At 36.2% G+C, this 21,730-nt stretch overlaps 1 long non-coding RNA gene across 2 annotated transcripts in view; it reads left to right on the forward strand.

Moving 5' to 3' along the window:
- LOC141488461 (uncharacterized) overlaps positions 1 to 12,388 on the forward strand; it is an 86,566-nt gene extending 74,178 nt beyond the window's left edge. For both annotated transcript variants that reach the window (XR_012468693.1, XR_012468692.1), the window contains exon 5: positions 12,191 to 12,388. This is a non-coding gene — a long non-coding RNA (uncharacterized LOC141488461). The remainder of the gene's footprint in view (positions 1 to 12,190) is intronic.
- The last annotated feature ends 9,342 nt before the right edge of the window (positions 12,389 to 21,730 follow it).

Raw genomic sequence — 21,730 nt, forward strand, 5'->3', positions numbered from 1 at the left:
ATGTTATTTGATCTTCACTTCAACTTTGTAAGGAAGGTATCATCCTTATTTTACGGTTGAGAAAATTTAGGCTGAAGATAATTATAACTTGTCCACAGAGTCACATAGCTAATAAGTGTGTATGGCAGTACTTGAATTCAGGTCTTTCTGCCTTTAAGTATAGCACTAGGTTTATTTCAACACCTAGATGACTTGGGAAGAGTCTATGAGACCTGACATCTGATTCAATATGAGGGATGAGAAGCAGAGGATGATTCTGAAGTTATACACCTGTATGATTAGAAGAATGGTGGTATCCTCAAAAGAAATAGGAAAGTTAGGAGAAGGATTGAACTTGCCAGGAGGGGAGAGCTGTGTTCTGCTTTGGACCAATTGAATTTGAAATGCCTATGGGATATATATATATATATATATATATATATATATATATATATATATATATATACACATATATGAACATATTTGGCACAGGCAACTCAAAAATCTACAACTACAGTCCTCAATGTTCTTTCTTGGGGTGCAGCTGTCTTGATTGGGTGGGGTGACTCCTCTGTTAAACTGAGAGTCTCTGTAGCTACCTCACTGATATTTGGGTCATGCCTTGACTAGGTTAAGTCTCCTTGTTGCTGTGATAATGCTGCTACACTCTTTTAGACATAGCAGAGGCTCTTAACTTATGAATTAAAAACCTTTTTCCAGTTATGCTGCCTCATGGATTCTGGGATTTTTCTACCTCTCAAATAGTGTACGGCAATGTAGATCCAGGATCTGAGATTTTTTTTCTTTGACTAACCAGTCTAGTTCAGGGATGTATTCTCTCAATGAGAAACCTTACTGAGTCTGATGGTATTTAACCAATACATTACAAAATCATCATGTCTGTCAACTAATCCATAAGCAGGCATTGCACATTCATCCAATAATTATTAAACCATCCTAGAATTGAGGGTTCTCTTGTTATTAATTCCAAATTCTGTAGTTAGTTATATACAAATAAATATCTAGTAAACAAATCACTAAGGCAATTATTCATTGCCTTGAGTTATTCTTTACAATTGCTTTCTTCTTAATTTTCAAATATAAGCTTCACTAAATCTTGTATTAATCCTACCATGCTACTCTATTACTGCTGACCTGTTGCTGAACGAGACCAGAGGAAGTAATACAACCATGCTGACTTTCTCTACTGTATAAATTTATGTTATCTAATCTCAAATGGGTCTTTACCACAACAATCTTTGTCTTTGCCTTCTTTTAGTAAACAAAATTGTCAAAATCTTTAAAAGATATATACTTAGAATACTGAATTCCTAGTTACCAAAGAATAAACACAAATCCCCAAGCCTTTTTTTCCATCACCATTCAGCTTAACCCTATCCTGTTAATAGCCCACTCTTTGCCAACCCACCTTTTCCATTGGGTAACCTGAAACTCCTACTGTATAATTCATCTTCATCCAAGACCACTTTCTCTTATGCTCAAACCAACTTCTGACTTTCACTGAGACCTGGATCCTCCAGGACATTGTGGCATCCTTGGTAATCTTTTTCAATGATGATTTTGCCTTCTCTCAGTCCCCAAAACATAGTAGCCCTAGTGGGGGAATCAGAATACTTCTTATTACACATTGCCACCTACAGACTATCTCTTTATTATTATCACTCAGCCATCTCTCCTCCCTTGAGTTCAGTAGCATCTAAATATGTGTGTTGATCCCTCTAGATAGTCTTACTCTTTCCTCAAAGACTTCAGTACCTGGATCACAGTCTCCCTCTCAATCTGAATTCTAAGCTTTATATTAGAAGACTTCAACAGACATGTTGCTGCCTCAAATACCTAACCTCCCAGTTCCTCAACCTGCCATGACTCTACTCTATTCTATTTCAGCTACACACAGGAATAGTAACCCTCAATCTTATCATCACCCAATAATATTCCAATAAAATTCCATGTTTTAAAAACTCTGAAATTCCTATATCTAATTCTCCTTGCCAAGACCAATCTCTCTCAATTTACCCTTGATCCATACCTTCTCTTCTCTTTTCTTCTAGTAGATTGACCCCCAACTATGATCCCTCTGTTTTTGGTAACTTCAATTTCTCCCTCCTACTGGTTCTTTACATTATCTTTAAGAATATACCAAGGTCTCCTGTAATCACTTAAAAACCTATCTAAAGTATAAAATGATACTTCTCTTCTGCTGGCTATCATCCTATATATCTTCTTCCATTATGAGCCAAACTCCTTAAAAAAATTCCATATATTAGGTAACTGCATTTCTTAAACACTCACACTCTTTGAAGCCCTCTGCAATCTGACTTTGGAATTTAGTACTCAATTGAAACTGAACTCTGCAAAGTTACCAATGATTTCCTAACCATGAGATCTAATGACTTCTTCTTAATTCTCATCTTTGTTTTTCTTGCATCATTTGACACTGTTTACCAAGTTTTTCTCCTGAACACTCTTTCTTTTCTTGATTTTTGTGACATTTTCATGTTCTGATTCTTCTCTTACCTAATCAGTGCTTTTCAACCACTCCTTGGTTGAAACATGTCATAATCACTAATTTTTGGCTATTCCCCAAGCCTCTATCTTCTTCTCTTTTCTCTAACCTTCCTCTTTTGGTGCTTCCTCAGTTCCCTTATGTTCAATTATAATTTCTATTAAAATGAATGCCAAATCTATATGTCCAGGTACAATCTCTCTAATGAGTTCCAGTACTGTATCACAAGCTGCCTACTGGACATTTCAAAAATGAATGTCCCAAAGTTCATCCCTTAGGATTAAACATGTCTAAAAGAGATTTCATTATTCTTGCCCCTGAACTTTCCCCTTTTCTAAATTTTCCAATTCCTGCTAAATATCCTCCCATTCACCCAGTTTACAACTTTGGTGCCATTCTCAATTCTTCACTCTCACTCATCCCATATAACCAAACAGTTGACAAATTTTTCCATATACTTCATAAGATCTTTAATCCATTGACATAGCCACTACCTTTTCTCTGAGCCTTTTTGCCTGGATTTAATTCCTTCTGATTTGGTCTTTCTGACTCAAGTTATCCCCATTCTAATTTATTCACACAACTGCCAGAGTGATTTTCCTAAAATGCATATCTGATCTTGTTACTTTTCCATATAATAAACACCAGGGACTCCCTATTACTTCCAGGATCAAATAGAAATTTCTCTGTGTGGTTTTAAAGTTCTTCACAACTTTTTCTACCCTTTCTACCTTCCTAGTCTTCTCTTTTTATTTTTTTAAATTTTCTTTAATTTGTTTACATATTACTAAAATATTCTTGTTGTAAGAGTAAACATAATACCCCTCCTCCCCACAAAAATATAAAACCTCATGAGAAATAAAGTAAAAGAAAGAGAAAAAAATGTGTTTCAAACTGTGTTCTGATACCATCAACTCTGTCTCGGGTGATCACATTCTTTATCATAAGTCTATCATAGAAGTTACTTCCATATTTTTCCACAGTTACTGTTGCTGATTGTAATTCCCCCCATCCATTCCTCCCCACTACCATCTGTTATATTGTCTCTCTCCTTTCACTCTGTCCCTCTTTTAAAATGTGTTGTGGGGCAACTGAGTGGTGCAGTGGACAGAGCACCAGCCCTGGGAACAAAAGACCCCAAGTCTACATCCCAGAGACCTAACAATCATCTGGTCCCAAGGAAAGGCCACCCAATCCCATCACCTTGCAAAAACTAAAAAAGAAAATTCATTATATCTGACTATACCCTCTCCTATAATCTACCCTCTCCTCTATCACCCACATCCCTCTTCCCCTCCCCTGTCCCACCTTCTCTCCTTTTTCTTCTAGATTTCTATACCCTATTGAATGTGTATGCTGTTTCCTTTCTGAGCTATTTCCAATGAGAATGAAGGCTCCTTCATTCCCCCTCACCTTCCGCCCCTTCCATACCACTGCAAAAGTTGTTTCTTGATTCTTTTACATGAAATATCTTAACCTATTCTACCTCTCCTTTCTCTTACGCCCAGTACATTTCCCCTTCATCCATTGACTCCATGTTTACAATATATTATACCTTCAAATTCGGCTCTCTCTTGTGCTTCATCTATAAAAGCTCCTTCTACCTGCTCTATTGAATGAGAAGTTTCATATGAGTATTATCAGTATCATCTTCCCATGCAGGAATACATGTAGTTCATTATCGTTAAATCTCTCATAATTTACCCTTCTTGTCCACTCTTTCTATTCTTCACCCAAGTCCTGTACTTGAAGATCAAACTTTCTGTTCATCTCTGGTTGTTTCAACAGGAACATTTGAAATTCCCCTGTTCCATTGAAAGTCCATCTTTTCCCTTGGAAGATGGTGTTTAGTTTGGCTGTGTAGTTGATTCTCAGTTGTATTCCAAAATCTTTTGCCTTCTGGAATATTATATTCCATGCCCTACAAGCCCTTAATGTAGATACTGCCAAGTCCTGTGTAATTCTGACTGTAACTCCACAATATTTGAATTGTGTCCTTCTGTCTGTTTGTAATATTTTCTTTTTGACTTGGGAGTACTGGAACTTGGCTATAATATTCCTTGGGGTTGTTTTTTTATCTCTTTCTAGGGGAGATTGGTGGATTCTTTCAATTTCTATTTTACCCTCTGATTCTAGAATATCAGGGAAATTTTCTTGTTAGAAATTCTTTAAAAATTAGGTCAAGGCTCTTTTCCTGATCATGACTTTCAGGTAGCCTAATTTTTTAAATTATCTCTCCTGGATCTGTTTTTCCAGATCAATTGTTTTTTCAATGAGATATTTCATATTTTCTTCTAGGTTTTTCATTCTTTTGGTGTTGAATTATTGTGTCTTGATTTCTTGAGGTCATCAGTTTCCTTTACTCCATTCTACATTTGAAGGATTGGTTTTCCTCAGAGGGCTTTCTTATCTCCTTTTCCATCTAGTCAATTCTGCTTTTTAAAGCATTCTTCTCCTCATTAACTTTTTGAACTGTTTTATCCATTTGACCTAAACTGATTTTTAATATGTTGCTTTCTGAAGCATTTTTTTTTGGATTACCTTGACTAAGTTGCTGATTTTCATGTTTTTCCTACATCTCCCACATTTCTTTTTCCAATTTTTCCTCTACCTCCCTTACTTGATTTTCAAAATCTTTTTTTGAGCTCTGTCATAGCCTAAGCCCAACTTCTAATATTTCTTGGAGTGTTTAGATGCAGAAGCTTGGCCTTTCTCATCTTCAGAGTCTGTGTTTTGGTCCTCTATGAGACTAAAGTAATTGTCTAAGGTCAGGTTCCTTTTTTTACTGTTTACTCATTTCCTCAACCTGTGCCTGGTTTGGGGGTGCCTCTTGAGCTTTTGAGTATTATTGGGACACCCTCAGAAGGACCTCAGTTCCTTCAAGGTCTTATGGGAGGCTCTGTCTGCTCTCCTGGTCTGTTGAATGACCACAAGCTCACCCCTCTGCCCCTGGGCTGTGAGGAAGGGCCCTGTTCTATGGGGGCCCAGACTGTGACCAGGGTCTGAATATATTCAAAGCCCCAGAGTACTGTCCCAGAGACAGAGGACAGACCTTGCCAGTCTCCCTCCACTCCCTTACTTTTGGTGAGCTGAGTGCTCAGGGAGTAGCTGCCAGTATCTCCCTGCTAGGTGGCTCAACAGGCCTGCTTTCATTTCTTGGGATCTAGGCTGTGCTGAGAGTTGTGACCATGCCGAGAATGGCCACACTGGCCTGGACTTTGTATTTGCTCTGGCAGAGGTCTCTCTGCTGATCTTTCAAATTGTGCCTGGTGCTCCCTGGGGTGGCAGGTCAGGAACTGCTTCTGCTGCCAGGAGCTGGGGCTCCCAGGGACTCAGGAACCCTGGGGCTCTTCCTGGAAGGGTTAAGCTCCTTCATTCAGGCCCTGCCAACCCTGTGGAACAGAGTCTTCCCACTATTTTCCAGGTTACCTTGGCTTCACTGAAACTTTCTGTGGGTTCTGTCTCTCAAACAATTTAGTTTGAGCCATAATTTTAAGGGTTTTGAAAGATTTTGAAGAGAGCTTCTAGGAAAAGCTGTTCTCCTGCCGTCACCTTGGCTACCTTCCCCCCACCTCAGTCCTCTTACATGTTACTCTATTCTATGAATTCTTCTCCAGTCAAATCAGTCTTTGTACAATTGTTCAAACATCATACTCCAGCTCTCATCTCTGTACCTTTGCATTGGCTATCCTCAGTGCCTGGAATTTTCTCTCTTCATATTTTATATGCTAGAATTTCTATATTTTTTCAAGGTTCATATCAAGTGACACCTTCTATATGAAACTTTTCCTGATCATCCAACTACTAGAAATTTCTCTCCCTAAACTCTCTTTTTTTCTTTTTTATAAAGATTTTATTTATTTTGAATTTTACAATTTTCCCCCTGATCTTACTCCCTCCCTCCACCCCCAACAGAAGGCATTTTTTCAGTCTTTACATTGTTTCCATGGTATACACTAATCCAAATTGAATGTGATGAGAGAGAAATCATATCCTTAAGGAAAAAACATAAAGTATAAGAGATAGCAAGATCAGACAATAAGATATCAGGTTTTTTTTCTCTAAATTAAAGGTAATAGTCCTTGGTCTTTGTTCAAACTCCACAGTTCTTTCTCTGGATACAGATGGCATTCTCCATCACAGACAGCCCCAAATTGTCCTCAAATGCTTCACTGATGGAACGAGCAAGTCCATCAAAGTTGATCATCACCCCCATGTTTCATAAAGCCAACTCTTGTTCTTATTTATTAATTCAATAGTCTTTTTGCTTTCAATTTTATTAATTTCTCCTTTAATTTTTAGAATTTCTAATTTGGTATTTAATTAGGGATTTTTTATTTGTTCTTTCTCTAATTTTTTTAGTTGCATATTTAGTTCACTGATTTCCTCGTTCTCTAATTTATTCATGTAAGTATTTAAAGATATATCCCCAAACTTTCTTGCATTCATGTTCCAAATATTCTGTTCATATTTTTATGTTGTCTCAATTAGCATATAAGCTTTTTGAAGGCAGAGACTTTCTCTTTTGTCTTTATGGCTAACAAAGTACCTGATATACAGTAGATATTTAATAAATGCTTATTGATAGAATGATATATTTATATGTGACAGACTCCTGAATTTGCTTTTCCACATATGACACTTTCTAAATATTTATTTCCACTTAATTTGTAGATATAACCGTCTGAATGTTTTCCCAACATCTGAAAATCATCAATTACGAAATCTGCCTTTTCCCTTAATTTTTAGATTTTTATTAATACCACCAAAATTCTTTTAGAATCTATCCTTACCTTCAAGCATATTTTCAGTTGCTCCAAGCCCTTATTCCTCTTGGATCTACACAATTATCTCTATTTCTTCTTTTACCAGTATCAACCCTCCCTATATCTTGCTTATACCATGATTCAAGCTTCTCAAGTAGCCTCCTCCATTCCTCTTTATTTTATAAAATTATTTTTATTTTATTAAATATTTTCTAATTAAATGTAAACATTTCATAATCATGTTTAAATGGTGAGTTCCAAATTTCCTCCTTCCTTCCAATCCTGCTCTTTTCTTTGAGAAGATAAGTAATTTTATTTCAATTATATATTTGAGACCAAATTGTATTTCCAAATTGTTGTTTGTTCTTCATTCTTAAAAAAGATCATAAGGTCATGAAGGTGATATCATGACTTGTAAGTAATTGTATCTAAGTGAATAGGGTGCTGTTCAATTCACCATTGTCACCTTCTTCTCCATAATTATGCAAAAAAGCAAGCAAAAGAAAACAATAAAGAAATAATTTTTAAAAATATGCTTCAATCTGCAATCAGAGTTTATCAGTTCTCTCTCTGGAGGTGGATAGAATTTTTCATCAAGGATACTTTGGAATTGTATTGTATCATTGTTTTGATCAGAATTACTGAGACTTTCACAGATAAGTATCCTTACAACATTGCTGTAACTCATTACAATGTTCCAGTCTTTCTCACTTCACTTCACTTTGCATGAGTTCATATAAGTCTTCCCATATTTTTCTGAAACCATCTTACTCACCATTTCTTATATAAACATAGTATTCATCATGATCATATATCATAATATGTTCAGCCATTTTCTACTGGATGAGCATCTCCTCAATTTCCAGTTCTTTGCCACCACAAAAAGAGCTGCTTTAGATATTTTTTCTACAAATAGATACTTTTTCTTTATCTTTTATCTCTTTGGGATACAGTCCAAGTAGTAATATTGCTGGATCAAGGGGTATACATGTTTTAGCCCTTTGGGCATAGTTCCAAATTGTTCTCCAGAAAGGCATAGGACTAATCACAGCTCCACTAATGGTACATTAGTGTGTCAATTTTTCCATATCCCCTCCAGTATTTCATATTTTGATTTCTGCCATTTTAGTCAATCTGATAAATATGAGGTGATACTTTAGAGTTATTTTAATTTACATTCCCCTAATCAGTAATGATTTGGAGCATTGTTTCATGTGGCTATTGATAGATAACTTTGATTTTTCTTCTGAAAATTACTTTTTTGATATTCCTTTGGCCATTTTATTAACTGACAAATAATTTGAAAATGAAAGACAAACATTGTCATTAGAAAGAAATTCTTCGTTTTCAGGAAAATTAATTGACTCAGGATACTTTAGAAAAACTGCCGATCTTTTCCATTTTCTGTACTCCATATGTGGGGAATATCTTGTGAGGCTCAGAGGAGAGACCTGGGTCCCAGAACTGATATTAATGCATTAAACTTTTCCCACCTCTCTTGGAGAGCAATTAGATGATAAAGTAGATAGAGAGTTGAAATAAAGTCAGGAAATATTGAGTTTAAATCCTGCCTCAGATATTTGCTGTAGGTGATCCTAGGCAATTAAGCCTCTCTCTGTCTCAGTCACCTCCTCTGTAAAATGGGGGCAATAAGGACACCTACGTCATAGGGTTATTGTGAGGATCAGATGAAATAATCTATCCAAAGCACTTTGCAAACCTAAAAGAATTCTAAAAATGTCATTTTTATAAATTTGGCTTAAATTCCTGTAAATTTGAGAAATTAGGTCTTTATCAAAGAATGTTATATTAATTATATTATACATTTATTATATATGATATATAATAAATGTATTTATTATATAATTAATTTATATATATATAAAATGTTATAGAAATGTATTCCTTCTAATTATATCTACATTAGCTTGGTTTATGCAAAATACTTTTAGTTGTATATAATCAAAATGATCTGTTTTACTTCCTATATTCCCCTTTATCTTTTGTCATAAATGCTTCCATATTCATAGATCTGACAGGTATATTTTTCCATATTCCTCTAATTTACTTAAAAGATTACCCTTTATATCTAAATCATTTGTTCATTTTGACTTTATCTTGGTATATGATGTAAGATGTCCATCTATACCTACTTTCTGTTGAACTGCTTTCCAGTTTTACTAGCAATTTTTATCAAATGTTGAGTTCTTATCTGAGAAGCTAGGATCTTTCAAACACCAAATTACTATGGTTATTTACTACTATTTATTGTGTATCTAATCTGTTTAACTGCTTAACCATTCTATTCCTTATTCATTTCCAGATTGCTTTGTTGATTACCACTTTGCAATGAAATTTGAAATCTAGAATTGCTAGTCTACCTTCCTTAACATTTTTTCCATTGATTTCCTTGATATTCTTGACCTAGTCTTCTTCCAAATTAATTTTGTTATTTTTCAAGTTCTATAAAATAAAATTTTGGTAGCTTGATATGGTACTGGATAAGTATATTAACTTATAGAATTATCATTATTATTATACTGGTTCATGACAATTAATATTTGTCCAGTAGTTTATTCCACAGTAGTTTATATATTTCACACATCTTTATATGTGTGAAAATTATCTTGTAATTGTATTCATATAATCCCTTGAATTTGTCTTGGTAGGTAGACTTCTATTTTTATATTGCCTGAAATTACTGTAAATGGAATTTCTCTTTCTATCTCTTCCTGGTGGGTTTTGTTGGAAGTAAATAAAAATACTGATGATTTATGTGGGTTTATTTTATATCTTGCAATTTTGCTAAAGGTGTTACTTGTGTCAGTTAGGTCTTCAATTAATTTTCTAGTATTCCCATCTGCAAAGAATGATAGTTTTATTTCCTTATTGCCTATTTTTTATTTCTTCAATTTCTTTTTCTTATTGCTAAAGCTGGTATTTCTAGTACAATATCCTTATTTTATTCCTTATCTAATTGAAAGGGTTCAAATATATCCCCAATATAGATGATGTTTCCTCTTAATTTCAGATATATACTCATTATTTTAAGGAAGACTCCTGTGATTCTTATGCTTGCTAGTATACTTAATAGGAATAGATGTGTTGTAATTTTATTTTTTTATTTTATAAAAGGTTTTTCTGCATCTTGCTATAATCATATGATTTTTTTGTTATTTTTACTAATATGGTCAATTATGTTGACAGTTTTCCTAATATTGAACTATCTCTGTGGCCCTGATATGATGATGATGTTTGTCCTTTATTACCCCCAAAAGATCATGACATTAGGAAGGTGATGTCATGACAAACACATTATTGGATGTGAGTGAGGGATAACTGTGTTGTCACCAGCCTCTCTTTCTCCTCCCAATCCATCTCTTGAGCCAAATATGATTCAGGAGATGGTCCTGTATGTGAGGCAATTAAATGACTTGCCCAGAGATTCAAATGTCTGAGGCCAGATTTGAACTCCTGTCCTCCTGAATCCAAGGTCATTTGATATATTTTTGTAAATCTCTTTGCTAATAGTTTATTTTGAATGTTTGCAATGATAATCATTAAGGAAATTGGTCTATAATTTTTTTTTGTTTTTTTTCTTTCCCTGGTTTGGGGATCAAAACCATATTTGTTTCACAAAAGAAATTTGGTAGGGCTTCTGTAGTATCGATATTAACTGTTCCTTAAACATTTAGTAGAATTCACTTATGAATCCATCTGACTCTGGAGATTATTTTCTTGGGGAGCTCATTGATGACTTCCAATTTCCTTTACTAAGATAAGGCTATTTAAGTATTCTGTTTTCTCTTCTATTAATCTTGGCAGTTTATATTTTATAAATATTAATCTCTTGTCCTAAGTTGTCAGTTTTACTGGCTGAAAATGACTACTAATAATTTCTTTAATTTCATCTTTACTGGTGATGCATTTAGCCTTTTGCTTTTTGTTACTAGTAACTTGATTATCTTTTTTTCTTTTTAAATTAAATTAACTGATGATTTATATAGTTTATTGATTTTTTTCATGAAACCAGCTCCTATTTTTACTTATGTAAAATATATGAATGTAAGGTTTTTTCAACTTCCATTTTTATTAATCTCCCTTTAATTTCCATGATTTCCATTTTGTGTGTTTAATTGGTATTTTCTAATTTGCTGGGGTTTTACATTTTTTTTAGTTGCATGCCCAATTTATTGATCCATTCTTTCTATCTTTTATTAATATGCACATTTGGAGATATAAATTATCCCCTAAGTACTGTTTTGGCTGCATCCTCAAATTTTGGAGTGTTTTCTCATTTTTATCATTCTCTTTAATGAAATTATTGATTGTTCCTATGACTGTTTTTTGACCTACTTATTCTTTAGGATTACATTATTCAATTTCTAAGTGGCTTTTAATCTATGTTTCCATTTATTAGATGCAATTTTTATTGCATTATTGTCTAGAAAAGATTACATTTAGTATTTCAGCTTTTCTGCATATGCTTATGAGGTTTTATGTTCTCATACATGATCAATTTTTGTAAAACTTTCATATAGAGCTGAGGAAAAGCTATACTTCTTTATATTTCCATTCAATTTTCTCCAAATATCTATCATATGTAACTTTTCTACAATTCATCTTCATGATCTTTCTTATTTATTTTATGATTAGATTTATCTAGCTCTGAAAGTGGAAAGTTAACATCCCTCACTCATATAGGTTACTGTCTACTTCCTGTTATAATTTATTTAATTTTTTCCTTTAAGAATTTAGATTCTATGCCATTTGGTACATAGTATTGATAATACTTCATTGTCTCTGGCTCCTTTTAACAAGATGTGACTTCCCTGCTTATTCCTTTTAATTTGTTCTATTTTTGTTTTAGTTTTGTCTGGCATCTTGATTGCTACCTCTGTCTTTTTTTTTATTTCAGCTAAAGCATGATAGAAGGCAACTAAGTGATGCAGTGAACAGAGCGTCAGACCTGAAATTAGAAAGACTCATCTTCCTGAATTCTTGTTTTCCTTGTTTTCCTCAACTGTAAAATGAGCTGGAGAATTATCTCTCTCAAGAAAATCCTACAACAGGTCACAAAGAGTCAAACATAACTGAATAACAACAACACTGTTCTGCATGGAGCTCAAAAGATAGACTTTCAGGTTAATGGAAAAAAATAATACTTTCTTATCATTAGTGCTGTTTTTTGTTTTGCTTTGTTTTGTTTTTGGTTTGGTTTTTTTTTTTTTTTGGTGGATCTTTCTTTTTGCCAGGAGGCAATGAGATGCAGAGGAAAAAGAGTAAGAAAACACTAGAGTTTAAATCATACTTCTGACACTTAACAAGCTATGTGAACCAGGACAAGAAGCTTAGTAAGTCTCAACCTCAGAAAACCACAGAAAACCATGTGTTATTACCTTTCTTCTAGAATTCTTGTAAGGATCAAATTAGATAATATATACAGAGGCTTTTGTGAATCTTAATGCCCTATGTAAATGTTGGCTATATTAGCTATTACTTTAGTGAATATTATGTCTCTGGGGGTAATGAAAGGAAAATGGATACTTGCTAGACAGATGTCTGGTAGAAGGAATGCCTATTCAGGAGAGGATTAGGGCTAAAGATCTTAAAGATCCTTTCTAATTCTAGAATTCTATGAAATACTAATCATGTCCACCTCTACCCCCAAAGTACTCCTTCCTTTCTTTTTCCTTCATTCTTGTTATTTTTCCTTCTACGCACTCTCCCCTTTCTTTTCCTCTGCCCCTTATTTTCTGCCTATAGAAATCCATCCTATACTTCAGGTGACTTCAGCTCCATGAAACCCCATTGCCCCTCCCACCTCTAGGACTTCTCATAATACTCATACAATTTGGTTTCAATAGCTTTAAGAAAAATTACTGTCAGATTGCAGGAAACCTTAAATAAGGATTTTGGACTCTATTTGGTAGGCAGTAAGGAGCCAGTAAAAAATGTTTGTGTAGGGGAATGTGTTGAGCAGAATTATACAATAGGATGATTAGTCTGAAAACAGGGTGAAGGATGGATGGGAGAAGGAAGAGATTAGACAGAGAGGAATGGGAGGAGGCAGAGAAATAATAAGGGATTCAAAAAGATTAAACTATTTCCTTTCTATATGGGTAGATGATACATGTATCTTCTAAGAATTTTATCATTATTAGAGAGTTTGATGGATTCTAAATATAAAGAGAGTGCAGGAGTAAATAAATTATTTTGGAACAGTACAAAAAATGGATGGGTAATAAAGAAGGATGTCCTATGAGAAGGAAGAAAGTAGGGAAAGAATGGTAGAAAATTTCTCACATAGAAAGTTTTACAGTGGAGGGAAATGATGGGGGATGAGCCAAGCAATTCTTGAACCTCATTCACATCTAAAATGGTTCAAAAAGGGAAAATATATTTATACACTCAATTAGTAATAGAAGTCTATCTTACCCACAGAGAAGTAGGAGGGAAATTGTGTAAGAGAAAGGGGAGGAGAGGATAAAAGTAAGCAGATAAAAGAAGGCAGTGGTCAGAAATAAAACAGACTTTAGAGGAGTGACAGAATAAAAAGAGACCAAAAGGAGAAGGATCAACATGAGAAAATAGGCTGGAGAGAAATGTAATTAGTAATCATAATTGTGAATGTGAATGGGATGAACTCACACATAAAATGGAAGTGGATAGTAGAATAGATTAGAAACCAGAATCCAAAAATATGCTATTAACAAGAAAGACACTTAAACAGAGAGATGCACAGAGTTAAAATAAGGAGTTAGAGCAAAATCTACTATGTTTTGTTGGTTTAGTCATTTTTTCAATCATAACTGACAATCCACGATCTGTAGTGGAATTTTCTTTGCAGAGATACTGCAGTAGTTTGTCATTTTCTTCTCCAGTTCAGTTTATAGATGAAGAAACTGAAGTAAACAAGGCTAAGTAACTTTGTGAGAGTCATACAATTAGTAAGTGCCTGAGACCAGATTTGAACTCAAGAAGATTAGGATTCCTAACTCCAGGCCTAGCACTCTATGTATTGTGCATTTAGCTGCTCCTGCAGAATAATCGTAATTCTAGTTTCACATAACAATGCTTTTTTTTCTTTTTGCCCCGGTTTAAATATTCCTAATTCCTCTATTACTAAAACCCAGTCTCATTCTTGCTTATTCTCTAACTCCTGGTTTATTCCTTTATTCTTATACCCTAACTTCCCTAGAATTTAAAGTATATTAGATGTTCTCTAATAGCAGGACAAATTGAATGAAGGTAATAGATTTCAGGTTTGAGGGTTGGCTTTGGCAAAATTTAGAGTTTTAAGGAGTTTAGGGAAAAGTTGGACTTCATTGGATTAGAGTTTCAAAATCGCAGTGTTGGAAGATACCTCAAAGGACACACAAGCCTATCCATGGCCAAAGTGAAATCTACTCTAAAGCAGTACAAGTGTCCATCCAATCTTCACTCATGACCTCTAGTATTGACAAAAGCAGCCTATTTCACATTTGGATAGCCCAGCCCTTAGGAGGCCTTGTTTTGTTTGGTTTTCCCATTTAATATACTAGTAATTCCTATTTCATCACTCTCATGGGATTAAAAAGGCCTGCATTGTTCAAATCTAAAAATGTAACTTCTTTAAAACATGGTTTCTTTAGGAAAATATATTCCAATTTCCAAACATCTGAATTCCAAAGCACCTTCTTGAATGTTGCTTTTTATTCTACTAATGAAGGATTTGAGAAAGAGGAAATAAAAGAGCAGAAAGGATTTCTTCCCCCCACAAACCTCACCAGGTTACCTAATCTAACCCTTCCCACCTCAACCCCACCTCTACTCCCACACAGGCTGGAAGGAAAAATAAAAGAGGAGAGAAAAGAGAATGAAAGAAGGTACAGAAAAGAGAAGGGAAAATGGGAAAGAAGGTAAAGGATAAGAACCAGAAAAGAGGATATATAAATGTCAGGAGAGTTGAGAAGAATGGAGATCTGTTGATACAGATTCAGAAATGAAGGCATCAAAATCAAATCCATCCCAGGAATAACCAGAGTCTGCTCTCCTTTTCCTTCAAGTACTTCTCTAAACCACATCTGCCAGTACCTCAGCATGTGGCCTCAGACAGAGACTGAGGGGTGGATTGGATGGTCTCCACCAAGGGTCTTGCCATCCCCAGAATTCCATGAGGTAAACAGAGAGATCTTGGAGGGGAGGGATATTTCAACCAGTATCCGTGGAAATAGGGAAAGAAAAATAGACTGAGGGAATATTCAGGCTCTGAGAGGAAAAAATCTGAGTGTGTGTGGGGAGGGGGCGAATGTAAAGAATATGGTAGTCTTATAATCTTCTTTAGAAATGGCAGAGTCTGAATTCTCCATCCACCAAGAAGGCTTTGCTCTGAAGCAGCAGGAGAAGAGGTGGGAGGAACAAACCAGCTTTCTCCCAGCTCCCCCCTTCTACCCCTCCTGCATCCCCAAACCACCAACATACACACAAAGTCTAATTAAATGTCTGTGGAGCTACAATTGAACTGATCGTGCTCAGAACCAGTGGCAGAGGGCAAGAGGCCCCCGTTGGGTGGAGGAGGGAGAAATCAAAGGATTTTTTTCCATGCGACCAACAAAACAGAAGGCACTGCTTGTGTTGCCTTTGATTTGGTGTTTGGAAAAACAATTTTTTTATTTTTATTTTTTAAAGAAACTGGCTAAAGGAAGAGGAAGGAGGCAGCCCGCAGGCAGAAGACAAGGTCACAGGAGAAAGGAGAAGCTGTAAATAAAAGAAACAAAAGCAGCAGGGAACAGAAGGGGAGGGAGAAAGGGATGGGTGATTTTATCCCCATTTTATTTCTAAAGCTTGTTAAAAGTCTCACACCTGAGACTAGAGTCAGATGATTCAACAACAGTGGACTTTAAATTGAGATATGGATCCCTTCTATTTCAACAGGAAAAAAAATTTCATAAAAGGTATAGCCACAATGTTTTATATGAAGAAGCACCTGGTTTATAAGGATGTAAGAGGAAAGTGGTGATCACTAGAAGACAGTGTAGGTTCACTAAGACCAAGTCATGCCAGAGAAATAGTATGACCTTCTTATGACATGTCACTGGGCTAGAAGTAAGGAATTTTGTAGGCACAGTGCTTCTGAATTTTGATAAACCGTTTTAGAAAATATCTCATGATTTTCATGCAAAAAAGAGAAAGAGGGAGAGGGAGGAGAGAGAGAGAGAGAGAGAGAGAGAGAGAGAGAGAGAGAGAGAGAGAGAGAAACAGAAAGTGAGGTTCAGAATTGAATGAATTACCAGACTCTATCCAATCCAGACCCTCCCCTTCCAAACTTACTCAGCATTTACTGTATGAAAACTTGGTGTTAGCTGCTGAACCCTAGTGGAGTGGCCCCAGGGCTCTGTTCTTTGCTCTGTTCTGTATAACATTTTAACCAATGGTTTACATGAAGGTGTTAAAATCATGTTCATCAAATTTGCAAATGGCAGGAGCTAATCCATTGAATGATGATAGAATCATGCCCTTCCCAAAAGACCTTGACAGATTGGCCAGCTCAAACAAGATGATATTTAATAAAGATAAATGCAAAGTCTTGCACTCAGGTTACAAAATAAACTGCATAAGCTCAGCACTAGGAGATGCGACTTGACTGTAGCTCACATAAAAAAGACCTAGAGACTTAGTGCTTGTCAAGCTTAATATGAATCAAGAATGAATCAAGAAATGGCAGCCAAAAAAAGCTAATGTCATCTTGAACTGAATCACAAGAAGTCATGCTTTTTGAAAAAGAGAAGTAATCAAATAGCATTATCCTAGGTCTTGGTCAGAGGATAGCTACAGAATTTTGCTCAAATATGGGCATTATACTTTTGGGTAAAAATGTCACCACTCTTTTTAGGGAAAATATGAACAAATTATGACTTGTTCAGTCATTCAATGAATTAATAATTATTTTTAAACTCTTACTTAGTGCCCCGCACTTATCCAATTTCTTTAAAAAATAAGGATGTTAAAAAACTTTCATAACATGTAATTGGAAAAATAAACCAAACTATCAATAAGACAAAAAAAATAAAATATAATTGTTTTTCTAAACACCAAATCAAAGGCAACACAAGCAGTGTCTTCTGTTTTGTTGAGGATATAATAAAAGGCAAAGGATGGTGTTTTCCCTCAAAGAGCTTACAATCTAATGGTCAGAATAGGATGACCTCTGGGACAATGGCAAAGGTTGTATGTATAAGAGAGTAGAAGAAAGGGCATTGTAGGGGAAACAAGGAAATTATCAAAACAGTGACTAACTAAATAACTTGGACTTTTCACACTTTGAGAAAGTTGAGGAGGCATCACAAATATACTGAGATCCTGCCCCTGTGTGTCTGTACACTAATTGTCTGTCTACCTGGGAGATAACTTTCATTATTTATCAAGAAGTCACCTCATTTTAAGTCATATTCATTTGAAAAGACCCTGAGTCATGGAGGAGCCATGGCAAGTGACTTTAGGGTCTAAAGAAGGTCCAGGCTGATACAACTGAAGGAACTTGAAAGATTCCTCTTCAGAATAACGGAAAACCAAACTCTGGAGTGTCCCCAAACTATGTAAAGTGTAATACAAGTATTTAAGTGACTATATATAAATTATAACTGATAATTACTATTATTATTTTGTATTAAAAATGAACTAGGAGCTACCAGAAGATTTAACTTCATGGGTATATCTAGTCTCATTAAACCATTCAGATAAGATAGCTGACTAGAAAGACAATGGAAGGTAAGATTGGTGGAGAAAAGAAGATTGTTCAGATAAGAGAGTAGTCCTGGAGTAAATGGTTAAGATTTGTCTGGGCAACATAAAATTTTTCCTTCTCATCTTTATCTACCAACATTAAGGAAACCCCTCTGAAATCTCCTGGTTTGACACTGACCACTCAGCTGCTCCCATAGGGAATATCATACTGACCACCAAAGACTTTTCAGTGACTCTGAACCTTGATTAAAAAGAAAGGCTACAAAGGTAAAGGATGATTCAGAAAGGAAGTGGGGTGAGGTGGAGGGAGAAGGGAAGAATGGCTAGGATAAAACAAATCCCCTTTCAGTTATATGTAACCACTGATTTTTCAGGGAAAGCTTCTGAGTATTAAGAAAACACAATCTCCCTCAAGAATCAATTCCCATCTTCCTCCTTTTTGACCAACTGTCTTCTCTCTGGACTAAGAATCCATCCCCCTACCCCACCCACCCCAAGGAGGGCTTGACTTTCCAAATCACTCACCACCCTGGATTTCTTTGTTTGAGGAAAAACAGTCATTTCCCATTTTCACAGGAGATGGAGGGAGGTGGATTTTGTCATAACGCCTCCAACACCCCCTTTAGCTCTCTGCAGTCTTAGACCCCTCTTCACAATGAATTCAAAGCCCCAGCTCTCCCTGTTCTTGCTGTAAAATGTTCTCTTCAATTATTTCCCCACTACCTGGTTCAGAACAGCAGAAACCAATAGTGCTATGCAGTTTGTTATATACTGTATGTCACTGTACTATGAAATATTAAGCCTTCACAATAGGTCCGAAGTCACCAACTCATAATCCTTTAATGGTTTAGCTCATTCGGGCTGTTTGAAAGTGGCATAATATTGCTATTTTTAAATAAATGGGATCTGTATTAATGAGAGCCGACCTCTCTCTGCTGTGTAGCTTCTCATGCAGTGTGCCCTCATTGGGGATTCAGCATGAAAAGGGAGGAAAAAAAAACCCTTCGTTAAATGGGAACCAAGCAGCACTTTAAATAATGCTCACGGATGCTAATCATCTTTTGGGGGGGATGATTAATTTGAGTGAATAATAGATTTCATTTCCAAAAAAGACATGGAGCCTTGATGCTTGGAGGGAGAAAAGGAGGGAGGGAAGAAGGAACCAGGCAAGTTAGGATGAAGCTGGCAGGGTTGGGGGGGGGGGGAAGGGTGCAGTGTACTAAGGGGAGGGGGCATAACATTAGCATCCATATTGCCTATGCTTTCCTATGAGTCTCAGAGGGAGGAGAGGGAGAGGAAAAGCATCATTTTCTGACCCAGCTTTAGGGACAGTGGTGGCAGCAAAAAGGCCATCACACATTGGGACAAAACGTGACAAAACAGGCTTTCGGTCCTGGAGCAAATCAGGCCTGAATTTCTAGATCCCCATCCCCAGGTGATGAACAATGAAAGTGCTCTCCCCAGGCCCCTACCCTGCTCTGTAAACAGTCTGGCAGGCTCACACCTCATTGCCTGGCAACAGGTGCAAAGTAATAAATCAGGCTGAGAGAATGTCACTCAGTGGAGACTCTTCATCTCCTGAGACACAATATTTTTCTCGGTGCAGCATCAAGGATGTCATGGGAGCTGGGCAGCTCAGGCAGCAGCATTGCTGATTGCTGGGGACCCCTGCCTCCTGGGGTGACCCTGGTGAAAACAACCTGTTCCTAAGAATGGAGCCTAAATGGAAGAGGAACCCTCCAGCACCCGGGCTGGGGAGACTCCAATTTCCCTGGAATGAGAAGGCAAGAGTTGACGGAAGGGATAAAGAAATTCTCTGCCCAGGAGAGACTTTCTACAAATCACCAAGCTGCATTCTCTATCTCTTGCTCCCTTGGACAATTCCCTTGTAAGGATTATAGCTCTTAGATGGGGGCTGTTCTAAGCAGAGCCAATAATAAAGACAGACAGACAAATAGATGATAGATGGATGGATGGACAATTAAGATAGATGAGTTAGAGAGGATAGATAGATAGATAGATAGATAGATAGATAGATAGATAGATAGATAGACAGACAGATGAGATAGAGATAGATGATTGATAGAGTAGTTAAATAGAGATAGCTATAGATAGCTGTTATATAGATAGACATAGACAGATAAAGTATATATATATATATATATATGATAGAGAAAGAGGCAGATATATAAGATAGATTAGAAAGAGATGGGTAGAGAGATATATGATAGGATGTTCAAAGAGAGAAAGATGAGATTGAGATAGGTAGAGAGAGATATCTGATAGGAAGGACAAACAAGTATACACATACATATGTACATAGGTACACAGATACATAATTAGATATTAGAGAGATAATGAATCTATCTTTATGGATGAACCAGCCGAAAAGAATTTATAAAGTATTTCTTATATACCGAATGACACTATGCTAGGTACTGGGCATATAAAAACAGGAAAGAAACCATTCAGGGACTCAAGAAATTGCATCCTACTAAAACAGATATGTAGATCATAGCATTATAGAATTAGAAGTAGAAAGTACAGAAAGAATCAACCATTTGCAGGATGACACAGCTAGTCTCTGGGCAGGATTTCAACCCAAGTTCTCCTGATTCTAAGTCGAGTGTCTTATCCATTACATCATGCTTCTTTCAAATATATAGAGATAAAGATATATTTACAAGCATAGAAACTGGACCTATGATTTCACTGGCATAGGAATTCCTCCATGAGGAAATTTACCCTACAGTGCAGATCAGTACCTCCTCTGCAGTTCCAGTTTTAGGGCACTAAGAAACTAACTGACTTACTCAACCAATATTTCTTAGAGGACTCTGTCTCTCTGTCTCTCTGTCTCTCTGTGTCTCTGTCTGTCTCTGTTTCTCTCTGTTTGTCTCTGTCTCTCTGTCTGTCTCTGTCTCTCTCTCAAGCATATTCATATCTCTATATATCCTCCTGTGTGCATTATTCTTTATGTTAGAACTGTTCCTTCTTTCCTTTTATTAGAATTAGAGTCATCCACTTCTCTCCCTTCCATCCCTTGCCAGATTTCCTCAAAGATCAGCCAAGGATACTGGGTCAATATATCTGTTTCTTGCTTCAATTAATTTTGTCTGATGGCCAAAGCTGCCCATTGACTCTGAACTGAGCAATCAGGGACCAGGCAGAGAGAGGAGAGAGATTTCTACCTCCTACTGGTTCACATTACTTCCTACCAAACTCTCACCCTCTCAAGGACGCCGTTTGATAATACAGGCCCCAGCATCACAGAACTTACATGCATTCTAATAAGTTTTTCTCCTCTGAAGGGTTCTTTGTAAGGCTGTACTGATATTCCAAGGGTACAGCCATTACTCAAGACATTTCAGAACTCTTTTGGGAATTGACAGTTATTAGCCATACAAGAGAAGCAATCTCACTCTATTATAGGATCATAGATCATAGACTCAAGCTAGAAATGACTTTAGAGACCATCTAGATTACCCCACATTTCATAGATGAGGAAATTGAGGCAGAAAGAGATAAAGGAACTTGCACAGATACATAGCTAGTTAAGTGTCTAAGACCAGATTTGAAATCAGATCTTCCTAACAACACATCCAACTCTTTATTCACCATACCCTTGCCATTTAGCATCATTTTCCTGGACTTTATCATCTCCAGAAACTAATCATTTTGCAAGATTCTATCAACTCAAAAATTCACTCCATCTCAGCAGTCCCTGTCCCTG

The sequence above is a fragment of the Macrotis lagotis genome, chromosome 1 (genome assembly GCF_037893015.1).
Source record: "Macrotis lagotis isolate mMagLag1 chromosome 1, bilby.v1.9.chrom.fasta, whole genome shotgun sequence".
NCBI lineage: Eukaryota > Metazoa > Chordata > Mammalia > Peramelemorphia > Peramelidae > Macrotis > Macrotis lagotis.